This window comes from Phalacrocorax aristotelis, chromosome 8 (assembly GCF_949628215.1).
Source record: "Phalacrocorax aristotelis chromosome 8, bGulAri2.1, whole genome shotgun sequence".
Lineage (NCBI taxonomy): Eukaryota > Metazoa > Chordata > Aves > Suliformes > Phalacrocoracidae > Phalacrocorax > Phalacrocorax aristotelis.
The window spans coordinates 6,614,172-6,639,696 of record NC_134283.1 but is presented as its reverse complement, the minus strand read 5'-3'; the positions used below and the strand labels follow the sequence as shown (position 1 = coordinate 6,639,696).

Sequence of the window (25,525 nt, the reverse complement as noted above, 5' to 3'; positions counted from 1 at the left end):
CCAAATAAATACTTAATTTCTGCTTTCCTGCAACTTCACTAGGATTACATCATGTCAGATTACTCTAAGTCTGCTTTAACCCAGTTTGAAAACACTAGTTATTCAAAGATCTTTACAATTCTTAATTCCATTCCTTGAAATACCTTTTCTTTTGCTTCCTTTATACGGTTTTTCAAGCCTGTGAAGGCCAGAGAGTTGCTGAAGTCAGAACAAGCCTGCAAGGGAGGAAGTTGGGAAAGCACAAATGCTGTTCAGCTGACAACAGAGCTCCCTCCCTTCCTCTCCCACTGGCCAGCAGCACCTTGTTCTCCTGGGTAGGGATATAGCTAATTTCTGCACCTAATTCAATCTTCAGACTCCTTGATGTGGTAGCAAACATACCGGTAGTTTTTCTGGTATATAAAAGTATCTGTGGGGAATGAAATGGCCACCATGAATTCAGTGCACATAGGGTCCTCACCACCCACGAGACAGCACATGGTTTTGATCTATTGACCTGCTTGTAGATCGGAACCGCTGAGTAAGGAGGGAGGTGTGCACTACCTTAACCACCCAGTGAAGTCATTAACATGCACTCCCTACCATGAATTAAATTAGTTTAGATTCTACTGATGATGCAAATAAACTCATGAAGCATAGCTCTATAGGGCTGCAAACTAACCCATTTGAAGAGTCTTTCGCTGCTTCTGTTTATCATTCCGTATGATAAATAGCTACGTCCCCAAATTATCAGGGAAGGAAATTTTAACCATTCAGCAAATAACAAAAATTGTTTTAATGATAAATAAAAAGTCACAAAGCTCAGCATGTTTTGCTGAGAACCATTAATGAGGTAAGATGGTGAGGCCTGGAAATCTACCTTCTCTTTTGTTAACACACTTTTCCATCTGCAATCCGCATACTTGAACAGAACACAGATCCCTTACATAAAAATTAGGAAAAAAAACCCTAGATTTTGGTGCTCATTGTCTTTCAAATGCTGCCTAATCTTGTGCTAAAGTCTCCTGAAAAGCTGAGGCAACTGAGGTCCTAATTCCATTATGTTTCTTTGAAAATGTGGACCATAATGATGACGTTAACTATTGTTGGCTTTGACTTTCCTTCCTTCGTAAATATCAGCTCAAAAACCAACTGTTAAAATAGCCTTCCTGTGGTAGGAAGCACCTTATCTTGTACTTTCGTGTCCCTGTAACATCTGCATATGGTGTTCTGAACTTTGCTGCTGCCCTCAATTAAAAGCAAAACAAAAAAAACCCCCTTGATAATACTTTGCTGGAAAAGGACCTAAACAATATCCTGCTTATTGCAGAAAACCAACATGGTGAGTTCTTTTAGTGTAGATAATAGGATGCAGAATCTTGGGACACAATAAAGCCCACAAAGTGCCCTTCCCTTACCTCTGCCTTCTGATCCCCATCCCCGTGCTCCACGGGCTGTCTGAAGCTCACAGCATTTGTTTCCTGCTCAGTTATCTAAATGGGAGATACTGCTATCTCCTTGATTTCCAAAAATTTCTGGCAATCCTGTAACGTCTGTTTTGAAATGTGGATTTGGAAGTACTCTCTCATCCTTTTTCACTCTTAAAATGTATTTTAATGATTTAGTTGTAAGGATCCTTAGTGCCTTCTATTCAAAAGTTTTAAAATTAACTATTTACTTGGTTGCATCTGTCAATGACATTTTAGACGATTTGGGAAAGGCCTCGTCTTGGCTATGTGTTTCAGATCTCTACAGCAGACCTGTCCAAATCTCTTTGAATTCAGCTGACAGAGTTAACTGAATAAACAGGTTTATATGACCCTATCCCAGCACCAAAACCAAACCCATTCAGAGAATGGGACTTATGTGAGCTAATATCCAAACTACAGCTAGTCTAAAAATACACGTGAGAAGAAAACATAAGAAAATAGCAATTGCTTTTGGCCTGAATTTAGCCAAAATTACATCATTTGTGAATGCAGAGTCCATTTTGCCTGAACCAGCAGTGCACGTACTGACCATGAGCTCCCTCTCACCCCTCCCACATCAAGCCAAGGAGAGTCCATTAGACTCCTGCTGCCTGCAATGGGACACTCTAATCCCCAAACTGCCAGATGATATAAAATGAAGACCAGACTGATACTGGGATGAACAAGACAAGATACCACTATAAAGTCTCTAGAAACAAGACAACAACCAGGGAGAAACCTGTTTCACTCACATTCTTATGTTTAAATGTAAGCACTTGGCTGTTCATAGTGTTTTATGCAGGCAAAAATGCAATAAAAATAGAGCATGAGCACAGGGAGGGTGGGTACTGCAGATTTAGGAACCGCAGAGCAAGTTACAGGATCTCCACTGGCCTCAGACACGCAGCAGTGGGTGTTTTCCCAGAGAAGTGTCTGCTGGAGAAGAGACTGAGGAGTTAGATGGTGGGATGAACGTTTTTAATCTGAAAATGGGTGTTGGCTCCTGTCAAAAGCTGTCTCAATCTATCCCCAAGAAAGCTATTGCCAATACTTCTCTGCGACTTGGCATGATCATCTGTCTCTTTTCCAGAGAAAACTGCTACCCCGACTCCACCCTTTTATGTGATAGTGGAGGCTTAGCAACCGCATGTAGACCTCAGTGACAGACGTGGGGCGAAGAGCTCTGTTCAGTATCTAGATAGGGAAATATAAAGGTCCTTTGTCAAGGCACTGCAAACATAGGGCATTAAATGCCATAAATGCATTATTTATTAAAAAAAAAAAAAGAAAAGAAAAGAAAGCATCTCTGAGATTTTTAGGTTTTAAATCCTTGTAAAGAAATAATGGTCAATTTTACCATGATTTATAAAAAACTTAAAAATCTGAAAATTTGTGGGCTCAATCACTGCTTAAAATCATTGGTTCAGATGTCCAGTCTGCCATGGGGAAATTATCAGACCCTAGTGAAGGGCAATCAGGAATCCCATTCAGAAAGGATTATCAGGAACAGAGTAATTTCTGTCTGAATTTCAGACTTCTTGACACTGACCTCGGAAAAATCCTGGCAAGTGTTTTTACAATTACTATATACTCTAGAATCTTCAAAAGGATTTTTTTTAAATTCCTCAATTCTTTGCAAACAGATGACATTTAGCTGCATATCATTTAAGTTCATAATCCTCTTAAAAACATGTGGTCTTGATTTGGCACCATTTGTTTCCATATGATGCTACTCTGTGACTCTGTATCAGATAATTGCATAATTTATTTGCCTTGCATATTGAACTGAAGCCTGAATGCTGCTCTCCCAGCCCAGTTGCTCCAGACTAACAAACAGTGAGCCAGAATACAGCGCTTGAAAACCAAAATCAAGAAGAAAAATAATCAATGGGTACTTCTATATATTATTTCAAGAACACACAACGACCAGTGCAGAGCTGAAATCTTACTTGCTTATTAAGTGTCCCATTTTTAACTCCCCGTTTGGAGTTAACTCTTGAAAGCATTTCATCCAAGTACTGAGTGGTACCTTCATCACTTATTATATCTTTCATTTTACACCCACAATTAATATTACTCCCAAATGAAAACCTTCAGTTGCCTGTCTGCATCATTTGTCCACTTGATTGATAGCTGATGCAACTGTCTTGGAGCGCAAAAGAGTGCCTGCACATTTGGAGGCTACTTTAGCCGTCTAATCAGGTTTTTAACTGTGATGCAGTGATCATGTTCCACCATGCTCCAATCCTGAATTCTTTCATAATGTATGATGATCAGGTTCTGGACCACTTAAATAAGTGAAAACTTACCAGTTTTATGCCTTCTAGAAAGGAATATTCAAAATAAGTCTTACGAAATGAAAAGGAAACAAACTCAAATGTTAAATACATACTTGCCTCAATACCAAAATTAGGGTAGACACAAAAAGTGTCAACGTTCTGGGCTTACAATGTTAAGACTTCTTTTTAAAGCATCCAAGAGAACTGCTTCTCCCAGGTGAAATGAAATGGATTCCTTCAGAAAATTCTGTAGGCACTCCTACCTCCAACCTGGAAAAATGCATCTTGACTCCTTCCTCCAGAAGGAGCAGGGTGCACTGAGGTTTAAGACATGGAAAAAATATATCTCAACATATGCATATGTTTGCCTTGGAAATCAGCTAGACTTAAACACATGCTTTGAATTACGGATGAGCCTCTGCACCTTCCTGAATGAGGAGGGATTTAGGCATGTATTTACCCCCTTTCTGAATGGGGGCAAGAGGAAATTCAGGAGAGCTTGGTGCCACTTACACTCCACTTGCATAAACTGGAATTAGGCAGCACAGCGTTACTGGAAAGCCTCCCCGCTCAGAGGAGTGAGGACGCTTCTCGACAGGCAATGGTTTGTGCAAGGAACGCTCGGTCCGTGTAAACAGGAAACCAGGTTTGCTTTGTCACGAGAGAAAATTTCCTGTGCCAGTGATTCATTCCATGACAAAACAAAATCTCTTTTATGCAAAAGCTGAAATATCTTAGTGGTATCTAAGCTAAGCAGAAAACTTCTTTCCTCTAGATTATCATCATCAGAAGGTAGACTGTTAAATGATGGTTCAGTCAGTAAGTATATTCTTCCCATAGAAGATCATCTTGGGGGAGATTCAGGAAAGGAAAATAAGTATACTATAGTAGTATAATATAGGGTAATTACCTCTGGGGAAATTTCCCACAATACTTCGTCCTGAGGGCTTACTTTTCCTTATTTATAGGATATGTCTACAGTAGAAATTCAAAGGAGTAAACCCCTGCAGTAGATTTGGGGGCTTCTAGAATGCCAATCACGATCATAAAAATCCAGAACATCTTAGCTTTTAAATAACACCAGTGTTTTCTTCAAAATTATGATTGGTTACATCTTGATTTTCTAAGTTTGTTGCAAATGGAAGTGAATCGGACAACATATGCTATCATAATGGCTTTCTGCATGAAGAGGTCTTTTTCAGGCTGAGCTGGCTGCTGCTGTTTTAATCAGAAGGTTGTCTATTTGTATGTTAATAGTTTCATCCTGGTTTATTAGGCTTGTTGATGAAAAAGCAAAAATCAGATGCTTTACTATTTTCAAGCTTCACTATTAATCTGTGATTTTTTTGGTGCCAACACAGAACCATTTCAGCATCCTCTGCCTTTAAATCCTCTTAATGAAAGCATGAAGAATGACAAAATACTTCCTTTCATAAAGCAGAAGGCTGAGCCAATTCACTTTCAACATGCTCATTCAGTGGAACTGAGGTAAATATGTTGCTCCACAGGTGCTTTTCCTTGCAATAACATACTCCCTAGTAATCCATTAAATTCATCTCATGCTCTGTTTAGTGCCTACTCTGTGAACTGCCTAGCTAGTTAAGGTCATTGTGATAATAGGACCAGGTTAAACAGCATGGGTATGTTGAACTCTGACATTCATCCACCGCGGCCACAATACAGATAAGAAGCGATGGGCAGCATTAGATATGTAATATCTACTCAGACTGACATGGTATTTTCCCCTCTGCAGCTCCTTACGAGCAAAAAACCTTGGGATTAGGCAAACATCTTCAGACCTGAATCTCGGGACTCCTTAAAATAATTTAGTGCCTTTACAAACAACAGATCGGCAACGGGAAGCTTGTCTGTTGTCTTGCATTTATTGAAGTAGCACAACTGATTGAGCAGGAGGAGGCTGTGTGTCCCGCGGGGCGGGGCGAGGGTGGGTCGGTGGGTACCTGTGCTCCTGCGATCCGAAACAGCACCGCTGCTCTCCTCGTGCCATCCCTGCCCGGGGAGGAACCTGAAGGCTTTGTTCATAGAATAGCATCTTCCCATCGCAGGGTTTAAAAGCAAACTTGGTATAACTCCTGGATGATAACCTCTTTCATTATGGAGTTCCTGTTAAAGGCAGACAAATAATTGCCAGTTAGTAAGTTGCTATTAAATTCAGCCCAAATTCAGCCCCAGCAATCCTTTCCAAAAGCCTGACGGGTTTTATTTTATTATTTCCTTTGCAGGGTGTTGGGAAGTGTAATCACTGGTAACTAATCAAACTTCTTTCAAATACCCACAAATATATAAAGAGAATGAAATGATTAATTATTGGGCTAAGCCATTTCAAATGAGACCTCATCTAAATGAGCAGATTTATTTCCAGAGCAAGCTGGGTGTAAATTTAGCTGGTTTTCAAAGCTCTGAATCTAAAGCATGCCTGGATTTGAGGACAGAGTGGGTTATGGATGGCTGTATAACCTCTCCCAGACATCCAGGAAAGCACAGCAATAAAAATCAGACTACAATTTTACAAAATAGTTTTATAAACAAAGTGTTACTGGGGTTAATAAGTGCTACCATTGGGTACTGTTAATTATAGGCAGGAGTAGGTTGGGGCATTAAACTGAGAGGATTTTTTAAATTTCAGTATTTAAATGAGCATTCTTTTCACCCACATAACTGTTTCATTCAACGAGAAGAATTAAAAATGTTTTGTCATATTTCCTTCCCTGTCTTTATTTTATTCCTGTGGTTTCCAATCAGTTCCTCACCTGCCTGCTTTCTTCCTTTCATTTCTTCCAACATTGCTACCTATTTTAGTTCAGGGTGGAGCTTTAAGGAGTAAAGAAAATGGCAACATCTTTGGTTTCCCTCTTGCTATCCTCAAAAATCCCTGGAATTTGCAAAAATCTTGCCGCAGGAACTTCAACTCAGCACCATTATCCCAGTCTACTGCAGTCATGATAATCACAGATAATCTCTAGCAGTCTTTTTTCTTAGTTATGTTACAGGCTTACCTCTATATATTTATTTAAAAAGGAACAGTGTAGGAATAAAACTATTTTATCCATCCAAACCTAAGCTCATAGAACTACAATACCTGTCTCCAGAGACAAGCAGCATTGCCCACATTATGAAATACACAACTAGAAATGAGTTAGCATTAACGTATATGCAGAATATTCTTGTTCTCAGGCACAAAATTAATTTGTGCGATTCAGTTTTATGCAGAATGATGGACACGTTTCTTCACATACTGAATATATTTAACAAAGTAAGTTATCAGCCCCACCAAAGCCCTACTTGAAGAAATAACCCAAAACTTAGCGGTAAAGAGGCCTCAGCGCACAACGTGGGTTGCACACATTGTGCGCATGTGGGTATTGCATCTGCGCTTCGCAAGTGCTCCTGGCGTGAAACTGTCAGCACCAGAATCTTTGCAGAAATCTGCTTTTAAAGGCAAACAAACATTTATGGGAAGCATCTCCCTGACTTGTGAATATCTAATCACAACTAATTAGAGTTGTCCCCGCAGTGGAAACCCTCTGTAAGGAGGCTGAGGTGTGCTGACACATGTAAAGCCCTGCAAACGCCAACCTAAGGAATTTCTTCATGCTGTATTCGCGCTGTACAGTTTTATTTTTTGTGGCACGCATTTAACAGCCCAATATTTTATACTTGTCCCCAAGGTAATTGACAAAACACGTTTCTAATATTATTTAACCATTTTAATGACAGCAGCTGAAAGATACATTGAAAAAAACCAACATTCTAAGCCAAACATTTTTTCGTCTAATAACATGGTTCCCAAATTTGCTGTTCCATGGCACACTATTTCTGTAAAAACTCTCATTGAGGCTGTAGGTCACAAAAGAAGAATGAAGCCTTGGAAAGAGATACAATGACTACATAATATTGTGTGGGATTATATGCAGTGGCCTGTGGCAATTCCTTATGTCTCTCTGGGTAGTGATGCTTTTCCAGCATCATTTTTTTTGTCATCGCACAATTCCATTGTGAAATATTCTTTTCATGAAGGAGGAAGAAAGAGCTGGTTACACCCTGCAGTGTTTTGGGGAAGACTAAGAAGCGTGGTTTGCAGGGAGTATGTGTGAAATATGACATTTCATTATGTGTAATTATTTTTTAACCAGTAATGTCCATGTTGAAATGAGTTTCTTATTTTTGGAATGCATGGGGAGTGGTTGGGGAGGGGAGTCATGTTTTTTCCCTGTTAATAAACTCAAGTCATTCTTATGCTAAAGTAATTTCTCAACAAAACAAATTTCTCTCCATCTGGGTAATGGCACACCCAAATGTGATTACATTACAAGGGATTTTAAATTAAATTTCAAGGTAGGAGCATTATTAATCCAATGTATTTGTCTTTATTATCATTGGATCTAAAACAACAAAAAGACTTGAACTCACATCTAAATGGCAGCTCAGTGCTTGCTTCTTACAGCAATGTGGGTTTGATCTGAAATCCCCAGAAATCTATGTGTTTTGGGTCAGGCCCCACAACTTCTCAAAAGGTGGAGTAGGAATGGCTACATCCTTCCCAGAAAGACAGAGGAGCTACAGAAGAGCTTCACTTGGTTTGGATTCTTTCTTTGTTCATTTAAGTTATGAACAATATCAGATGCTGCTCCAAGAGTGTTTTTAAGTCACAGCACTGACAGGGCTATAAAAAGGCGGGATGTTCAGAACTGGCACAGTCAGAAATACACGTTTTCCAGATTTACAGCAGATCAAGCCGTCACCTCGAAAAATCAGAGTCCTTATTTTTAACAAACTGCTAAATGTTGCCCACCCCAATATTTCAAAAAGAAGTGTTCACATGCACATGCAAAGGAATTGGATGCCCAAATGACTTGTATTCATCTGCCTTCTTGTGTTCACAGGCATTCAGATTACATTTTGGATGCAAAACCAATTTTGTTTAAGCCCATAGCCAACAAAATGCAGTAAATAAATACAGAATGTATGAATCCCTCTTGAGTACTGTTTTTCAATCCATCATATACAAAACTTCAACTATCTCTGCTTAGAAAATGAATGTGATCAGAATTTATCTTCACAGCATTATTTGCCCACTTTTTCCTGGGGAACCTGAGAGCTATCAGCTGATTACATTTGATCTGGCAATACAACACAGATTTTACCAACTCCTCATCATAACAGCAAAACAAACAAACAAAAACCAAAACCCAAACCAAAACAAACCCCAAACCAAAACAAAAAACTGAGCAGCACACTAAGTAACGTTATTACAAAAATGCTACTGTATGATTTTCCACAAAGCAGCAACTTCACAAAATGTGCCAATTTCTCATGTATCTGTCCTAGCAGTTCTCCATGAGGGCTTTCCCTTTGCCACCCAGACTGGGGGACTGGGCTGCTCAGTGCAACATTTCTGGGATTAGTTTCAGTTGCATTAGACATACGTTACCCTAGTGCAACTCTGCGCCTGTAAACACACGCTTGTGACGGCGGCTGCCCACAAAAATGTACGGTTTTTTAGCTAATACCTGTCTCCCATTTACAACATATTCCGAAAGCCCCGCTGCAGTGCAGAAGCAGGTATTGCGTTTCAGCGTGGGTATCCATTGCCACGCAGCAACAGCTTAATCTTCACAGCGTATTCCCTCAGTAACTGCCTGTGCATGAGATTTCCAAATGCTCAGACATAATTCTCTCACTGGAGAGTACAGGCTGATTATGACAAACTCCGTCAATTTTATTAGCCACACAGATGTTACAGATATATGTGAAAATCAACCATAATTCTTCCTGTGATGTGCATAGTGGCACTGCTGCAGACTGTGTCTTTCCCCTCCACAACCCCAGAGCTTACAGGCTTCCTGCCATCCAGCCTCCATGTGGCCCTCGAGCTAAGACAATCTTAAAAAGAGAAGTATTAAAAGGATTAAAACTGACACTATTGAGCCAGTGGGTGACTGCAACCACAGAGTTCCGACTGCTGCTGAAAACTGAAGCAAAATGCAGTGATGAGATTGCTGCCCTGCGATCTTGCTGTGAGCAGGATTTCTCCTCCGAGGTGTACCCAGCTAACCTGCCGGCAGGCTTGTGTGTGTCATAGCAGCCATCCCTCAGCAAACGTCTCTGATGCTGAACACCATGTGGCCAAGCCCGGCTGCATCTCTGAAGCTGACAGGGGGCACAGCTGAGCTGTACGACCGCTGAGGTCCAGCCGTAGTCCTTCAAACTTGCCATGGGGTCGCGATGCTCACTATGTCTGCCTATGCAAGGCTGGGTGCAAAATGCACTCTTCAAGAGGTGTGAGGAATATCTGCATCAAGATCGTTCAGGCAAAGCCTTCCCAGGCTCCTAGCACTGGGTCTCAAAGGCCCAGCAAGCAGAAGGAAAGAGATGGGTACAATTTAAAGAGAAAGATGAAGCCTACAGAGGGTTGTTGCTTTAAGTCCCTATTGCAATGAGCCTCTAGGAAGCCAGGGAAAGAAGCTGAAATGCAGGTCCAGGAGTGAGGAGACCCATAAAGCCTCAGCCCTTAAACCCTCTGCACCTCAGTCTTCCCATCTGTAAGAAGTCCTCAGGTTTAATAACCTAGAGAGTGCAACGGGCTATGAATGCCGGGTGAAAGTAATTAGTAACTGCGAAGTACAGAGAAACTGTTGGCAAAAAGAATGACATAAATGCAAAGTTATTATGGGCACCCAGTTACCATAGTGATTGGTGTCTCAGAAATGCTAATAATAGTAAAATAAATAATACAGGCCAGGCAGGAAGAGCCCCTAGAGATAAATGTGAGCTGCTCCCCTCCTGAGGGACTGCATGTACTGCTTTCTCAGCGCTCCTCGCCCCGCGCTGGCTCCGGCTCAGCTCCCTCCCCGGGTAACACACTGTGCTGCTGCAAGAGCGCTAGGTCAGCCAAGTGAAAGCGGAACTTTTAAGTGCTTTATTATTTTCACGAGTCGTCAGAGAAAATGAAACCCCCACAACTGCAAATAATTGAATACGTCAATAATATTTTGACTTGTTCACGTCTTGCAAGGTTTACTATAGCCCTCTTAAGCGCTTTATTGCTGTCCCTCCAGCGATGTTAATTAAGTTCACCGTAGGCTCACAAACCCTTTTTTCCCCTCTCTTTTCTTCCCCACTTTTTGTTTTGTTTTTTTTAAAAACCAAGCAAGCAGTTTTCCCAAGTATAATGCCTAGCAATGGGAGCTGAAATACAGTGGAAGGCACCCAGACAAAGGCAGATTAGAAGGAGTAAAGATGAGGCATCCTTCAGTGTGGTGGTCAACATTTCTCCACAAATAGGAGAACCATTGGAGAGTAGGAGCATTGGTCAGTGCCAACCAGAATAAGAATAAAATTCTGTAGCAAGCTTTGGCCATGAATACAGCCTTTTTGTCCAGGTTTTGCTCACTGAAGGCTGCTCAATGTTCACATCTCTCCTTCAATTTCTGACTCCAGCCATATATACGCAGCTGATAAATTAGGCTAATACTTTACCTTAAAACACCCCAAAGCACTAACTCCACTGCTCAGAACTGTACCTACAAACAACCGCTGATACTGGGCAACTGTTTGTGAGCCCACCCCTGCTCTTCTTGATGTTTTTCCTTGCAGTCTGCACAAGGACTCTCAGAGGGAGCAATTTCTGTGTCTGGGTGGACTACAAGGACACTCTCATTCTGGATCACTGTGTACCAAACCAATGAAGGGAACAAAAATAATTTGGTGCCTTTCTTTCCACTCAAACAATACTCTGGCACAAACTGGCCCTGTGCAGTGTCCTTCCTGGGCCCCCAGCAAATCGTTCAAACCACCTCAGTTAATCTCTTCCCAGTTTTAACACTAGCTAGATACACTATCTGATAGACAAAGATGCTGAAGAAGGATTGTTTTAGCTCTTGGAACAGTCCAACCTAATGGAAAGTACCAGTGAACCCTCTATCTACCAACTTAATCCTGAGTGAACACTAAACGTAAGTGTTTCAGCAGGACTCCTGGCCACTTGTGTGATAAAGCAACACAAAGGAGAGAGATGAGTCAAGTATGACACTCATATGGCAGGACTGGGAGACAGGACTGAAGGTGGAGGTGGTTGGTTAGGAAGATGAGGCATTCAATTTTTTCCATGACTCACACATACAAATCAATCAGCGATAAGATGCAGAGACATCTTGAGAAAAGATGGGGGAGAAAGAAAATTAAAATGTTTCCACCCTTTCCAAGCACGCAAGTGGTGGAAGCATAGAAGCAGAAGTGAGTAAAAAGCCTGATGGTACAGAAGGAATAGAAGGGGAAAGGCAGAGACTACATAAACCCTCCAGTTTTCACATGCGTTGAGCTTGGAGTTAAATTAGTTTCTCTCATACTCAGGCAACAGAGAGGGCTGTTTTGAGACGTAAATGAATCAGTAGACTGTAGGGAAGCCAGCATAAGAAAGATGATGTTGCAGACAGAAAGCTTGCAAATTGGTATAATAAGCAAAGCACTGAATAAGCAGGAAGGAATTGTGCTTTATTTGAGCAACGCTTTGCTCATACCTAGATGAGTTTTGAAGATGTTGACACGTGACCAGTGATAGCCATCTCCCAACCTCCGAATGCTTCTCTGTACATATCATAGTACAAACCAGCAGATCTACTGCTTGCCTGCATGACATTGTTTCTTATGAACAGGGAACTGCCTGCACCAGAGGAATAGACCGAAAAACACGATGTTGGAGGATGAAATGGAGTAGCTGGAAAAAGTCCACTACTGACCAAAAGAGACTCAAAGTTGGACAATCAACAAAAATATTTTTAGGCTTCCTCCCGTAGACTTCCCACACAACAACCCCAGCTCACGGCTGCATTACATAAACCATTTTTCCCTATACATTTGACTGAAGAAGAAAAAGTTCAGAGGTTGAGTGTTTCTTCTGAGACAAACATCAAGGACCTTTTACAAGAAGACTAGATGCATATTGGACTCTGCATCTCAGCCTCTCCAACATGTATGCCACGTAAACCAAGAAATGATGCTGTTTCCCCCTCTCACAGTAATCTTCCATACACAGGATCTGGGATTTTTTCAGTAGAATCAAACAGTTGGGCCTATTGCCATGTCCAATTATGTCACACAGAAGAATTATCCCCTTTCTGTCCCTTCTGTTTGTGGCCTGGTTGTTTTAGGAATATATAACCTAACCTATGATTACATAACATTACAGTAGTATTTTCCTACAGGAGTAAGTGAGGAATACAGAAACAGGCTGTAATTTTCATTAGCAGTTACGTCTGCTCTTGCTATGTAAACAGTATCTCCTTCCCAGGCCATTGCGTCCTGTTGCAAGCACAACATTTGAGACTACAAAATCAGTTTCCATGGGAATCTATGTGATGTCAGAAATCTGCTCTCCTTACTCCATAGTAGGATTTCAAAGGCACAGCTCCTCACGGGCACAAGTCACATAAGAACAAATCCTGGTTTGAACGCTTTGCTTATGCAGACTCCAGGAAGACATGAAGATGTACACCTAAAACACTAATCCATCTACTTACACTGTATCTCTGAAGAGTCTTTCTATGCTTGACCCCAATCCTCCCTACCCGTTTTTTCATTTCAGCTCACCATCGATTTTAATCTCATTCTTCTACAATGCTCCCAGGCTCACTTATTTCCGTTATTTTACTGTTCATCCCTTGCACACTCATACCAGAGCATGACACCAAATGCAAAAGGTATTGAGTTAAACAATTCACAGATAACCAGAATCAAGCTCTATAGGGCTTCAAGATGGATAAGTTATGCACACAAAGCACTACAACAGCAGCGAGTGCTGCATTACCTTCTATAGCCATACACTTTTTATCATGTCATCTGAAAAAGTCCATGCTCAAAGTTATCAGTATCTGTCCTAGGCCACAAAGCGATCCTACTTAGTCAATTCATTACATTATTTAATCTATTCAGAAAAAACCCCAGCCTACTCATAAATGATAAGCTTACAATCTGACAAGATTCAAATAAAAATAAGCCATTTGAGCAAAGCATGCAAACCACTCCCTTTATCTCACAAGAATCGAAAAGGTATAGATCTTGCATGCTTCAGAATATAAACTCCTTACTGTGCGACGGGAAACAGCATGAAACTTCCACAAAACCAATCAAGTTCACAACTGTTCACCAAAAAGCCACTCTGAAGTTTCCAGTACTGGCCAGTGTTGGATGTAACTTAAATACCAAAGTTAGTACACAACCGGTGGACCTAAGATATCACAGAATCACAGAATGGGGTTGGAAGGGACCTCTGGACATCGCCTCGTCCCACCCCCTGCCTGAGCAGGCACCCCCAGAGCAGGGGCACAGGACCACGTCCAGGCGGGGGGTGAATGTCTCCAGGGAAGGGACCCCACAGCCTCTCTGGGCAGCCTGTGCCGCTGCCCTGGCACCCGCACAGGGAAGGGGTTTGTCCTCATATTGAGGTGGAAATTCCTGTGTCCCAACTGTGTGCCCATTGCCCCTTGGCCTGTTGTTGGGCAATGACACTTTTCTTTCCTCTCCATAGTATTTTTCCTCCTAAGTAGCACATGACTTTAAAGTGAAGGAGTTCTTTTACCAGAGACCTCTAAACCCATTAATCATAACTCAAGACCAAATTACTGATGAGAGCCTATGTCCTACCATGGTGGACATCACAAATAAAAAATTATGTAATGAAAGTATAAATGCTTCATAGTTCAAGTTCAGACACATAATAGTGCTATAATTTTGTTTGCTATGAACAAACAAATGTGCAATTGTTACTCATTCCCTTAACGACTAGTCTACAAGTAACTAGTTAGCTGATAAACATACAGATGTTAACTAATGGATTTGAAAAGAGTGATGTAAAGTAAAGCAAAACTTCCATAATGACCTCAGAGCGCAATTTCTCTAGTTATCTATTTATGGTCCATAGTAAATTGTTTTGTCCATTTCGAGAATTGTTTTAAGTTCCAGTATGCCATGCCTGCTGCATTTCCAGCACTGTGAAAGAACTATATTATTAACTATTGTGAAATAATACCTAGAGACAAAATTGCCACCAACGCTATTGTTTTGGTTTAGGAAAAACATCATTAAACAGCCCACATTGAGAAGCTAGTAGGTTTCTTACCCATGAATGGATGTCCTGGCTATGTCTATATATAATTTCAAATTCATGAAAATAGGTTGCGTGCTACCAAAAATGATAATAATTCTTTCCTTCAGCTAAAAAGAATGTTGTTGCTTGCTCATTTCTATGATTTTAAGGCTGACTGTTGAACAGGTATACCCTACTTTTTAAGGTGACAGAGCAAAACTTCCAGCAACAAGTTATTTATGGAGTTCAGTGCAGCTTTTTTGTCCAGCAATGTTAGCAATACAAAGTGTTTTAAAGAGGTGATTTGGTAGCACTGGTTTCCTTCCCATCCACAGGAGAAAACTGTAATCATTATTTGTAATAGTTCACAGTAAGGTGGACACTGGTTTCATTTAAAGTGATGCTATTCCTATCAAGAAGTGCTGGGATTTAAGCATGTGACTCCCATTAATGTTAATGGGGTTTATATGTTTAAAACCTCTGCACATTGTGATGGGAATATGCTATATGGAATCCAATTAATCTGAAGAACATTGCATACATTTGGGAACATTCATGTTGAACAATTTCACTGGCATATGGGTTTGTCCTCAATAAAGCTTGCTAGTATCTGGTAACAAAGACATTAACAATCTACTGTACATTTAAATAAAGGAGGACTAGACTATATGTTTTCCCAGCTCACTGTAGGCAGCTACAAAGAAGCTTTTGAGTGTAAACAAATAAAGAATTGAGAAAATAAGGAAGAAGATGGTATTTTAAGAATGTGAATATTTGGAGAATGCCTGGGGAATGAACACAGAGGAGGCTGTTCGTTTATAGGTTAGATGCATTTTCAACAGGAACCGAGCAAGTACAAAAAAAAAAAGAAAAGAAAAGAAAAGAAATAAATATGAAGGGAGGATAAAAAGAATATTCAGACTCTGGCTGTTTCCCACACACCGAAGATAATAATGTGAATGGAAGTGATTTTGTTTTAGGGGTCAGAGCAGAGGCTGATATTGCAGCCTTTCCAGATCCTGAAAAACATTGTTTGATTAAAATAACTGGCCCCGTTGTTCTTGTGATCCTAATGAGGCTATTTTACATGATGAAGACAACAACAGCAAAGCAGCAAACAGTAAGTTTTAGCACTGCAGAGACACACTGCTGCTGGAAAATGTAACAGAACATTAAAGCACACGATAAGTAAGCAGGAATCAGCAAAAAGTTAATAGGGAACCACAATAACAATATGTCCATGCAGTTCAGTACAATATTTCTCTCCTTTTTTTTCCCCCCCTCTTCTAACAGGATGAGGAATTTAACAGGACACAGGAAAGCGATATCTCAGTAAAGAAAGAAAGGAACAACCAGAGATAAGGAAATAATGGTTCTTGACACTAAACAAGCTAGTTAATTCTAAGAACATTTGTTTGTAAAAGTTTGACAAGACCTCACTTGCCCAGACCTTGATGATCCTCAGACCTTCTTCAGAAAGATTTCCTTTCTCTAAATAAAGAAATATGTGACCAGAATTGCCAGGAATGAATCCCTGTTAGGGAGGGATGGAATCGCCATGTCTAGAAGGGGCAAGGGAACCTTTGGCAGCAGGCTGGCCAAGTTGGTGAGGCAGGCTTTAAACTGGAGTACTCGGCGGGTGGGATCCAATGTGGCAGTGCGAATGCCATCACGGGCGAATAAGCCAGGCCAACCAGAGCCACGACAAAGGTGCCTTAGCTGCCTCATGAGATGACAGGCAGAACACCAAGCACCTCATGGGTGTGCATGGCTATAGTGGATCCTCGTGCACCCCTCCAACAAAACATGCCTGCTCAGTTTCCTCTCTGAAATGCCTCTACACCAACACACACATCGTAGCAAATAAACAGGAGGAACTAGAGATCTGTGTGTGGTTGCAGTGGCACGATCTCACTGCAATTACAAAGATGTGGCGGGATAGCTCGCATGACTGGAATATGGTCATTGATGGCTACAGGATTTTTAGGAAAGACAGGCGGGTGCTGTTGCTAAGCCACTCTCCATCATCTTTGAAAAGTCATGGAGGACAGGAGAGGTGCCCGAGGACTGGAGGAAAGCAAAATGTCACTCCAATCTTCAAAAAGGGCAAGAAGGAGGACCTGGGAAACTCTAGGCCAGTCAGCCTCACCTCCATCCCTAGAAAGGTGATGGAACAGTTCATTCTGAAGGTCACCTCCAGGCATGTAGAGGAAGAGAAGGTTATCAGAAGGAGTCAACATGGATTCACCAAGGGAAGATCATGCTTGACCAACCTGATAGCCTTCTACGATCGCATGACTGGCTGCGTCAATGAAGGGAGAGCAGTGGATGTTGTTTCCCTTGACTTCAGCAAGGCTTTTGACACTCCCATAATGTCATCATAGGTAAGCTTAGGAAGTGTAGGTTAGGCGAGTGGACAGTGAGTTGGACTGAGAACTGGCTGAACGGCAGATCTCTGAGGGTTGTGATCAATGGAGCAGAGTCTGGTTGGAGGCCTGTAACCAGCAGTGCTCCCCAGGGGTCCGTGCTGGGTCCAGTCCTGTTGAACACATTCATCAATGACCTGGGCAAAGGGACAGAGTGTCCCCTCAGCAAGTTTGCTGATGATACCAAGCTGGGAGGAGTGGCTGATACACCAGAAGGCTGTGCTGCCATTCAGCAAGACCTGGACAGGCTGGAGAGCTGGGCCGAGGGGAACCTCATGGAATTCAACAAGAGAAAGTGCAAGGTCCTGCCCCTGGGGAGGAACAACGCCCCGCACCAGTACAGGTTGGGGGTGACCTGCTGGAAAGTGGCTCTGTTGAAAAGGACCTGGGAGTGCTGATGGACAGCAAGTTGACCATGAGCCAGCACCGGGCCCTTGCGGCCAAGGCAGCCAATGGAGTCCTGGGCTGCATGAAAAGCAGTGTGGCCAGCAGGTCGAGGGAGGTTCTCCTCCCCCTCTACTCTGCCCTAGTGAGACCACATCTGGAGTGCTGCGTCAAGTTCTGGGCTCCCCACTTCAAGAAAGACAGGGAACTACTGGAGACAGTCCAGCAGAGAGCTACAGAGACGATCAGGGGACTGTAGCATCTCTTTTCTGGGGAAAGGCTGAGAGACTGGGTTTGCTTAACCGGGAGGAGACTAAGGGCGGGATCTTATCAATGCTTATAAATATCTAAAGGGCGGGTGTCAAGACGATGGGGCTGGACTCTTTTCAGTGGTGCCCAACGACAGGACAAGGGGCGATGGGCACAAGTTGGAACACAAGAAGTTCCACCTGAATATGAGGAAAAACTTCATTCCTGTGAGGGTGACAGAGCAGTGGAACAGGCTGCCCAGAGAGGCTGTGAAGTCCCTTCCCTGGACATACTCAAAGCCCACCTGCATGCGGTCCTGTACACCCTGACTCGAGGTGTAGCTCCTCAAGCAGGTGGGTTGGACGGGATGATCTCCAGAGGTCCCTTCCAACCCCTACCATTCTGTGATTCTGTGATTATTTTTGGAGCCTCAATTTCAAACATGTTTTAAGGCCTGGTACTCAACAGAAGGATGTTTAGGTCTTTCAGAGTAAGCAAAAGCCTTGAAACCATTCATATCAGAGATCTGCCTGAGAACATGTGTGGGCAAGCTACATGCAATGGGTGCAAACCCACCTCCCTGCGTACCACCCTGTACAGCTGTATGTTTGTTTACATTAGCTTCTACGTATGAGTTCAGAGTGTTTCATTCCTATAAAGGCTGCAAAGTTTTGTGTTTGCCTTTGCAATCCATTACAGAACCAACACACAGACCAAGAATGAGGAGGTGAAAACACCCAAGGCTCCACAGCCCTGCGTTTGGGGGAATTGGAGAAAACAATTGAATTACAGGGAGTAGCTGAACTGACACAACTGAAAAATCACCTGAAAGCTTCTAAAGAAAAAAAAAAATAGGCAAGCTGAAGAATTATATTTGAGGGCTTTTTAAAAAGTGTTTTCAAAACCTTTTGCTGAACTAGGAGGGGTTATTTTTATTATTTTCTGGCAATCTAAAGCTCTCACTGCTAAGTCTGATAGTTAAGAAAGTCCCAGAACTTGCACACATACCAGTGTGTATGGGGGGCCTACTTGGATGCAAGGTTTAATATGGCCTGTTGTAACCTGAAAAGGAGGCAAATATGTTTACAAGCTTCTTTTGATAGTGAGATACGGTACTGAGAAGGATGTATTACTAAGAAGAGGACAAACCATAGATGAGAAAAGTTCAATAAAAGTTCAGGTCCATTCATGCCCCCGAAATTAAGACAACGTGAATGTTTCCTCTTCCTAAGAAGCAAGCTGGCACTGTGCAACAGTTTTGTCTTCCCAGACATTTCACACTAAGCCACCGATAGCGGAGGCACCATCACAACACTTCCCGGAGACATACGGCATCAGTCTACCTCCTTCCAGCTGTTTAAAATGGCATAATTTAATGATCTGGGAGAGAGTTATCACTCTGTATATCAGGGAATTGCCTAGAAGTCATGTTCCAAAATATCCTTGTGGCCCAGAACAAGTGCTCCACACCCAAGGAACGAGGCAGGGCTATCAAGCAGCGGAGGACAGTGATCCCAGCTGAACTCAAGGGCACTGTGTCTCCTCTGCCGCCACTGACTCCCAGTTCAACACCCCAGCAGGAGCAGAGCTTTGCCATTGCTCATGGGAGGTAGCCCCAGCCTTGGAAAAGCCCTTCAACTACTCGGAGCTTAAGCATCATTTCATGCAGAGAAAGCACCCTGACACAGGCAATATGCAGCCAGAAGTTGCATGACGACGTGCACAGAATTTCACTGTCATGTGCAGAGCATTCACAAAACAAAGCCCTTTCTTCTCCCACAATAAGTAACAGCTTGTCTGAAATGTAGTGTCTCCTTTATTTCAGGTTGCTGCCAACTCTGTGCATCTTTTTTTGTTTGTCCCTTAATCACGCAGCTTTTTTCTCCTAGCAGAGCCATGACCACAAAGTGTTAAAGGCAACAAAGACCATTTGCAATTCATCTTTTCACTTGGTGTTAAATACTCATTTTATAGAAGCAAATACATCTTAACAAAAAAAAAAAAAGAAAAAGACAGAAAGAACAGGACCTACACTGTTTTTACAAACCATAATTTAAACCTGATCCTGAAAAGTAATGGTAAAATGATAAACATGTTGTTTGTGATGTGTTAATGTTTAATGATGATGTTATTGAACACAGAGATTAGATCCCTATCAGATGTGGTTTTGAAGAAGATACCTGGACTATGGAAAGATTTTCAAAGGCATTTTTCTTGCTAAGAAATAGCCAGCTCCTTGTATATGTCTCCTTCTAAGTATCTTAAAAAGACATCAAGTTTTTCACCCTCCAGTTCAGATTTCAGAACTGCTGTTTATCTGTTTTAAAGGTCTCTGCCATGAAAAAAGAACTATAATTAATGAGGGGTTTAGGCTTTACTGTATACACACACAAGTTTATCTATCTATCCATAGACACATTTTAACTTTAAGATGTGGTTTAAACTTAAAGGACTGATTGCAAAATACTGGCAAGGACCATTTTATTTAACAAAATATCCAGTGGTTTGCCTAACATCTAATTCTGCAATGACCTCACTGACGTTATCATTTTCCAAAAGGCTAATGGAGAGAGGTTTTTTAGGGTAAAAAAAGAAGAGCTAAGCCTCAGAATATGGATGATCCAATGCTTGTGCAAAAGAAAGTCACTCCAGGCAATGCATAACCTTATCTGACCTATGAATAGATACTACCTCCCCTCCACAGTTCCCATTTACCAAATCCAAAATTCCCCAAACACACAAGATGACCATTCCTATCCCATGGTACCCAAAACAACATGTCAAGGTTCTTATTAGTGCTGGGTGCCAGCCTGTAGCACCATGCACTGATTACCTCGTCCAGTCCCCTCCTACCCTGGCTGGTCCAGCAGAAAACACTGCTCTTGCTGAAGAACAGCAAAAACATGCAAATACACTATGGGAAGGTCTATGTGTTAAGAGAGACTACAGAAGTGCAGCAACTTTAGAAGCATATCATTTAAAATTTAAACAAAACCCAGACAAAAAGTCCTAAATTTACCTTTGGAGCACACTGGACAGCGGAAGAGAAGAAAATAATACATGAATAGTCCTCACACCCCATTTACTAGGGTTCTGAGCTGTGTATGCTCTGTACATTTTACACATCTATCTACACCTGGGCCTAAAGGACTAAAGAAATCAGATGACAATCTCAGTATATATTTTGATCTGAAGAGGAAGATCGTATTCCTGCGTTAAGTCTATATGCCAGTACCTGGCACAACAGGCCTGCAAGCAGAAGTGTACGTGTTTAAAGCTATGCGTATTTTATATGAAGGCCCAGTTGTGACCAGAGTAGTTAATATCTTACAAGACTAACGAATATATGGTAGACTTAGATGGGCATTACCCCATGGAAAGATTAATTCATAATATTCTAATTCAAGTTTCTACCCCACCTTCAAGGTATCCGACACTGAAGAAACAGGCTAATGGTCTGGTGCAGAACAAAAAGATCTGTATCATTCTTCTAAAATACATTATGGCCTATTCAAGCTAACAGAGAACAATAAAAAAACCCAAACCTACTTTTTTAAGAATGGTAAATTTCTAATAAATCCAATGCAGAATGCTACAGACAGCACTTAAAAGCACACTGACATAGTACTACCTACAGAACTGTGGACAACCCTAGGACCCTGCCAGCTTCAAGCTTAATACCAGAAATAGAATAAATTGATTCAAGAAGTCATCTTGAACACCACTGTTCAGCCTGAGTGCAGTTCAGTCTCTAATGATTAAATGTTACTTCTTTATAAGCTTCATTCTAGCCAAAACTATCTTACATTAATATTTTCACAAACTACATCCCAAAATAAACATTTTATATAAGATACAAATACCAAAGTCACTTCAGTTCACTTATTGTGGTCATGACCACTTTGGCAAGATTTTGGGGAGGGAGGAGAAATTCAATAAATCAGGTATTTTAATGATTTAGTGTTTGCAAAGGTCAGAAACCAGCACACAATATCTCCCTACTCTGAATTACACGCCTGTTAATAGAAAGAGCAAAATTTTCCAAGAATCCAGCCAAAACCTGGCATCTGACAGAGGAACTTCATCAATGTGTCCTATCCTTTGGGCTCATCCCTCCCAACATTATGTCCTGAAGAAATACAGTGCAATAGTGGACACAAGGACTGGTTCTTAAATTAAGAAACTGACAGCAGGGGAAGGATGAATGGTGAGAAACTTTTTTTCCTTTAATGGCATTGTGCTTTCATTAGCCAACATTGCAACATTTGCACTAGAAGAAGATAAACTAAGGAAATTTGGTCACAGAGGGGGAAGTTGAGCTTTGTGCTTCAGATAAGATCAGAGCATCTGCAAAATCGAAGTATGCCTGGGATTTTTGTTTTAGCCAGAACTTAAGAAAGGCTGGAGCATCTGCAAATTCACAGACAAATTTCAAAGACAGAAGGCACATCTCCAGAGCACTGGGAATGCACATTGAATACGATTTTCTTCTAAGACAGTAAGTCAACTCAATTTCATATTTACCTGGACTGCTTGCTCCTCTTTACGCTGGTTTATTTTCTTCTGATCTATTCTGACACAGCTAGCTTTTGACAGATGCACAAAATTTTCATCACATGAAGAATATTTGTGATGTGTTGGGGAAAAAAAGGCCAAAAATGTTGGATTCTGTTCTGTGATTTGCTGTGTCCTTTCCTCAGTTGGAGGTACCAAGCATGTCCCCATCCAAATGTCTTTCCACTTCCCTTTCATTGATTTATCAACAGTGTTTGACCTGTATAGAACAGAGTACAGCTCATGCAGCAAAACATCTGAGACAGAGCTGTGCATACCACCCCCAGCCCCACTGGCAGGAATTCCCCATGACGAGAAAGCACCCACTCCACAATATTTTCACTGGCGATGCTCTGGGGATGCTGCGTCGGCTGATGCAGTTAGGCGAAGCCACTGCACAGATGAAAAAATGCAGACTTCTGCTTTCCAAAGCCAACAGCAACTTTGCAGCACTTAGTAAGGCAACCCAACATGTGTAATTGAGATGAGAGGAGCAAGCCAGCAGCCAGGAACTGGCAAGGGTGCTCCAACACATGCCCCATCTGCATATATCATACCATTAAAACCATCAAACACTGCTGGTAGAAAAGCAAACAAACAAGACCAGCATAAGATCAAGATATATAAAATGCCCAAAGCAACATTAAATCATCTGAAGATACTCCCATTAAACAGAATTATTGTCCCCATTAAGAATCAATCAAAGCTACTTAGAATCATTGGCTATTCAGCCAGTTCCCTGGGAGACTTCCCAATTAAGCAGATTTTCCACGTGGGTTTCTTGTGATTAAAGGCCCTATCTCGCAAATCCTTGCTCATATCTGTCGTTCTAACGCAAGTGAGCAGTCCTAATGGATGAAGAGTGCTGGCTTATTCATCTCATCTACATTTACCTAATTCTACTGATTTCAGCTTGATTTGCATGACAAGAGGAGATCAAGCCAAGGGACCTACTCTCAGAGTTTGCAAGAGAAGAATTACAGTCATGCCTACAGTTAGACACAAACAGACCCACTGTTTGTGGAACTGCACAGACTCCAAATCACCAGAGCTTAAGTCAGGTCTGGTCTGGAAGGCACATAGCCATGTTAACATAAGACAGTGAAGATGCAGATAAGTCCACCTGAGAGGGAAAACCTTTTACTGCAGACACATTCACACCCTAATGTGTCTAAATGGCTCCCTGACCAAAGCTGGCTCGCGCCCCGGTGGCTTGGAGCTAGCCTGTGACAGCACCAGACTGTGTAGACATGTTCTATAAGGTAAGTATATCCTATATTGACAGGATTTAGTTGATCCTTCATAATAAAATGTGTATTCTACTGGTGCCTAAATTGACTGGCCTGCTGACTGTCTGAAATTGCCTAGGGGCAAAGAAATGAAATGGGGCAAATTACGTTAAGAGTAATTGTATTAATAAAACATAATGCAGTTTCATCCGCCATCTAGAAATACTATTAGCGTCAGGCAGAAGAGAAGCGAGAATCTCAAATTCCACAACTCAAACCAGAAATTAAGGACTTGCTCTTTTTTAAACCAAACTTGTATTTGCTATGATTTCCGTAATTTATAACCCTGGAAATTAACCTTGACATCCATAAATTCCCATGTTGCAAGTTTCCTAATATATTCTTTCCATAGGTCTTCTGACCCACCCTTTCTGTGGTCCGAACAGGATTTCTGAAGACACTATGCTGATACCAGCAGTTTGATAAAGTACAGTGACTTCTTTCTGCTTTCTCTGAGGAATACACATATCAATGCTTGCCTGGGTGTGTTTGCATGCATGGGTGTGTTTAACACGGTTGCACTGCCCCTTCCACTTGGTCCTATGAAAAAAACTGATTATCACAAAGCAATCCTGAAAAATGGTTAAGAGAAAAGATACCAAGCCCATATCAGCCTACAAAATGGTCACTCCCTGTCCCTGTTTCAGGGTCCCAAATACAGCATGCGTGAGTATGAAATGTTAACCTTTTATGGTTAGCTATGTGATGAAGTGGATCTTGTCTTGCTTCATTTTTGTTTGACAGTGCTATAAACATATGAAATTGAAGTAGTGCCCCAGCCAAACCTCTCTGATGGATTTCTGTTGGAATTTTTGTGGGGAGCAGCAGAGGGATGGAGACTGGGGCACAGACTGCAGGGCTGAAAACCTACGTATGAAACCCTATGGTCAAAATTAAGAAGTTATTTGATCTGTAGGAGCTACACATGGTACTTATGCAGCGACCTCCAGGATAGCATCATCAGGGCGGCCAGTGACATGGAGGGCAGGAAAAACTTTAGGCATCTCCATCAGCTCACCCTGAGTCAGGACCCTCAACTCACCTGAAAGTGCAGCCTGTTTAACACACCTTCACTGTACTTCGACTTGGAGGCGTCCATCTGAGACAAAGTAGGGGAACATTAAAAGCTGGTACATGACAGCATCTGCTCAGCATGTCCACGTGTGTCAAGCTCTGCAGGCTCGTAACCTCAGTGTGGTTAGACACCTTGTTTTGAGATCCAAGCAGATTACCGCTAAAAGCTTCTCCTTCCGTTCATTACTTCCTACTTCAGTGTTACTCATATCGATTTTCTTATTCTAACTCCTCAGATCTAAAAGAAGAGCACTGAACTCATAGGACTGCTTTCTGGCTCTTTTCATAAACAGGCTAACACTATACAGATCAATCACTGTGAAAGTTATCCTTCTTTGCTTCTTTTTGACTGAAAGCCAAAGAATTTGGACTTACGGAGGTTTGGTTAGGAGGCATATAATGTGATTTAAATGTAATGTGTCAGTAGCAAAGATATGGTACATGGCGGAGGGAAGGAACAAAAAGACCACATCTCTCTGCGTTGTTGAAGTTAATAACAAAGAGAAGTCAGATGAAGCATGTGGAGTTACAATGGTGCAATACTGGGGCAAATAAGAAGAAAATCAGGCACTACAGAAAATTACAACTCTAATAACAACAGAAATGCGTGTAATATGCAGCACAAATAATATATGTAAGCCTGGTAGATCTTATTAAAAACTACAAATATTTTCTTCTTCTCCCTTCTGCTCTTGCTTAAAAAGTAGAATAGCTCTAC

The 25,525-nt window shown here is 41.6% G+C and overlaps 1 long non-coding RNA gene across 1 annotated transcript in view; it reads right to left on the bottom strand.

Moving 5' to 3' along the window:
- LOC142060939 (uncharacterized) overlaps positions 1 to 25,525 on the bottom strand; it is a 223,327-nt gene that overhangs the window by 47,927 nt on the left and 149,875 nt on the right. The window contains exon 4 of the long non-coding RNA XR_012661984.1: positions 5,689 to 5,851. This is a non-coding gene — a long non-coding RNA (uncharacterized LOC142060939). The remainder of the gene's footprint in view (positions 1 to 5,688; positions 5,852 to 25,525) is intronic.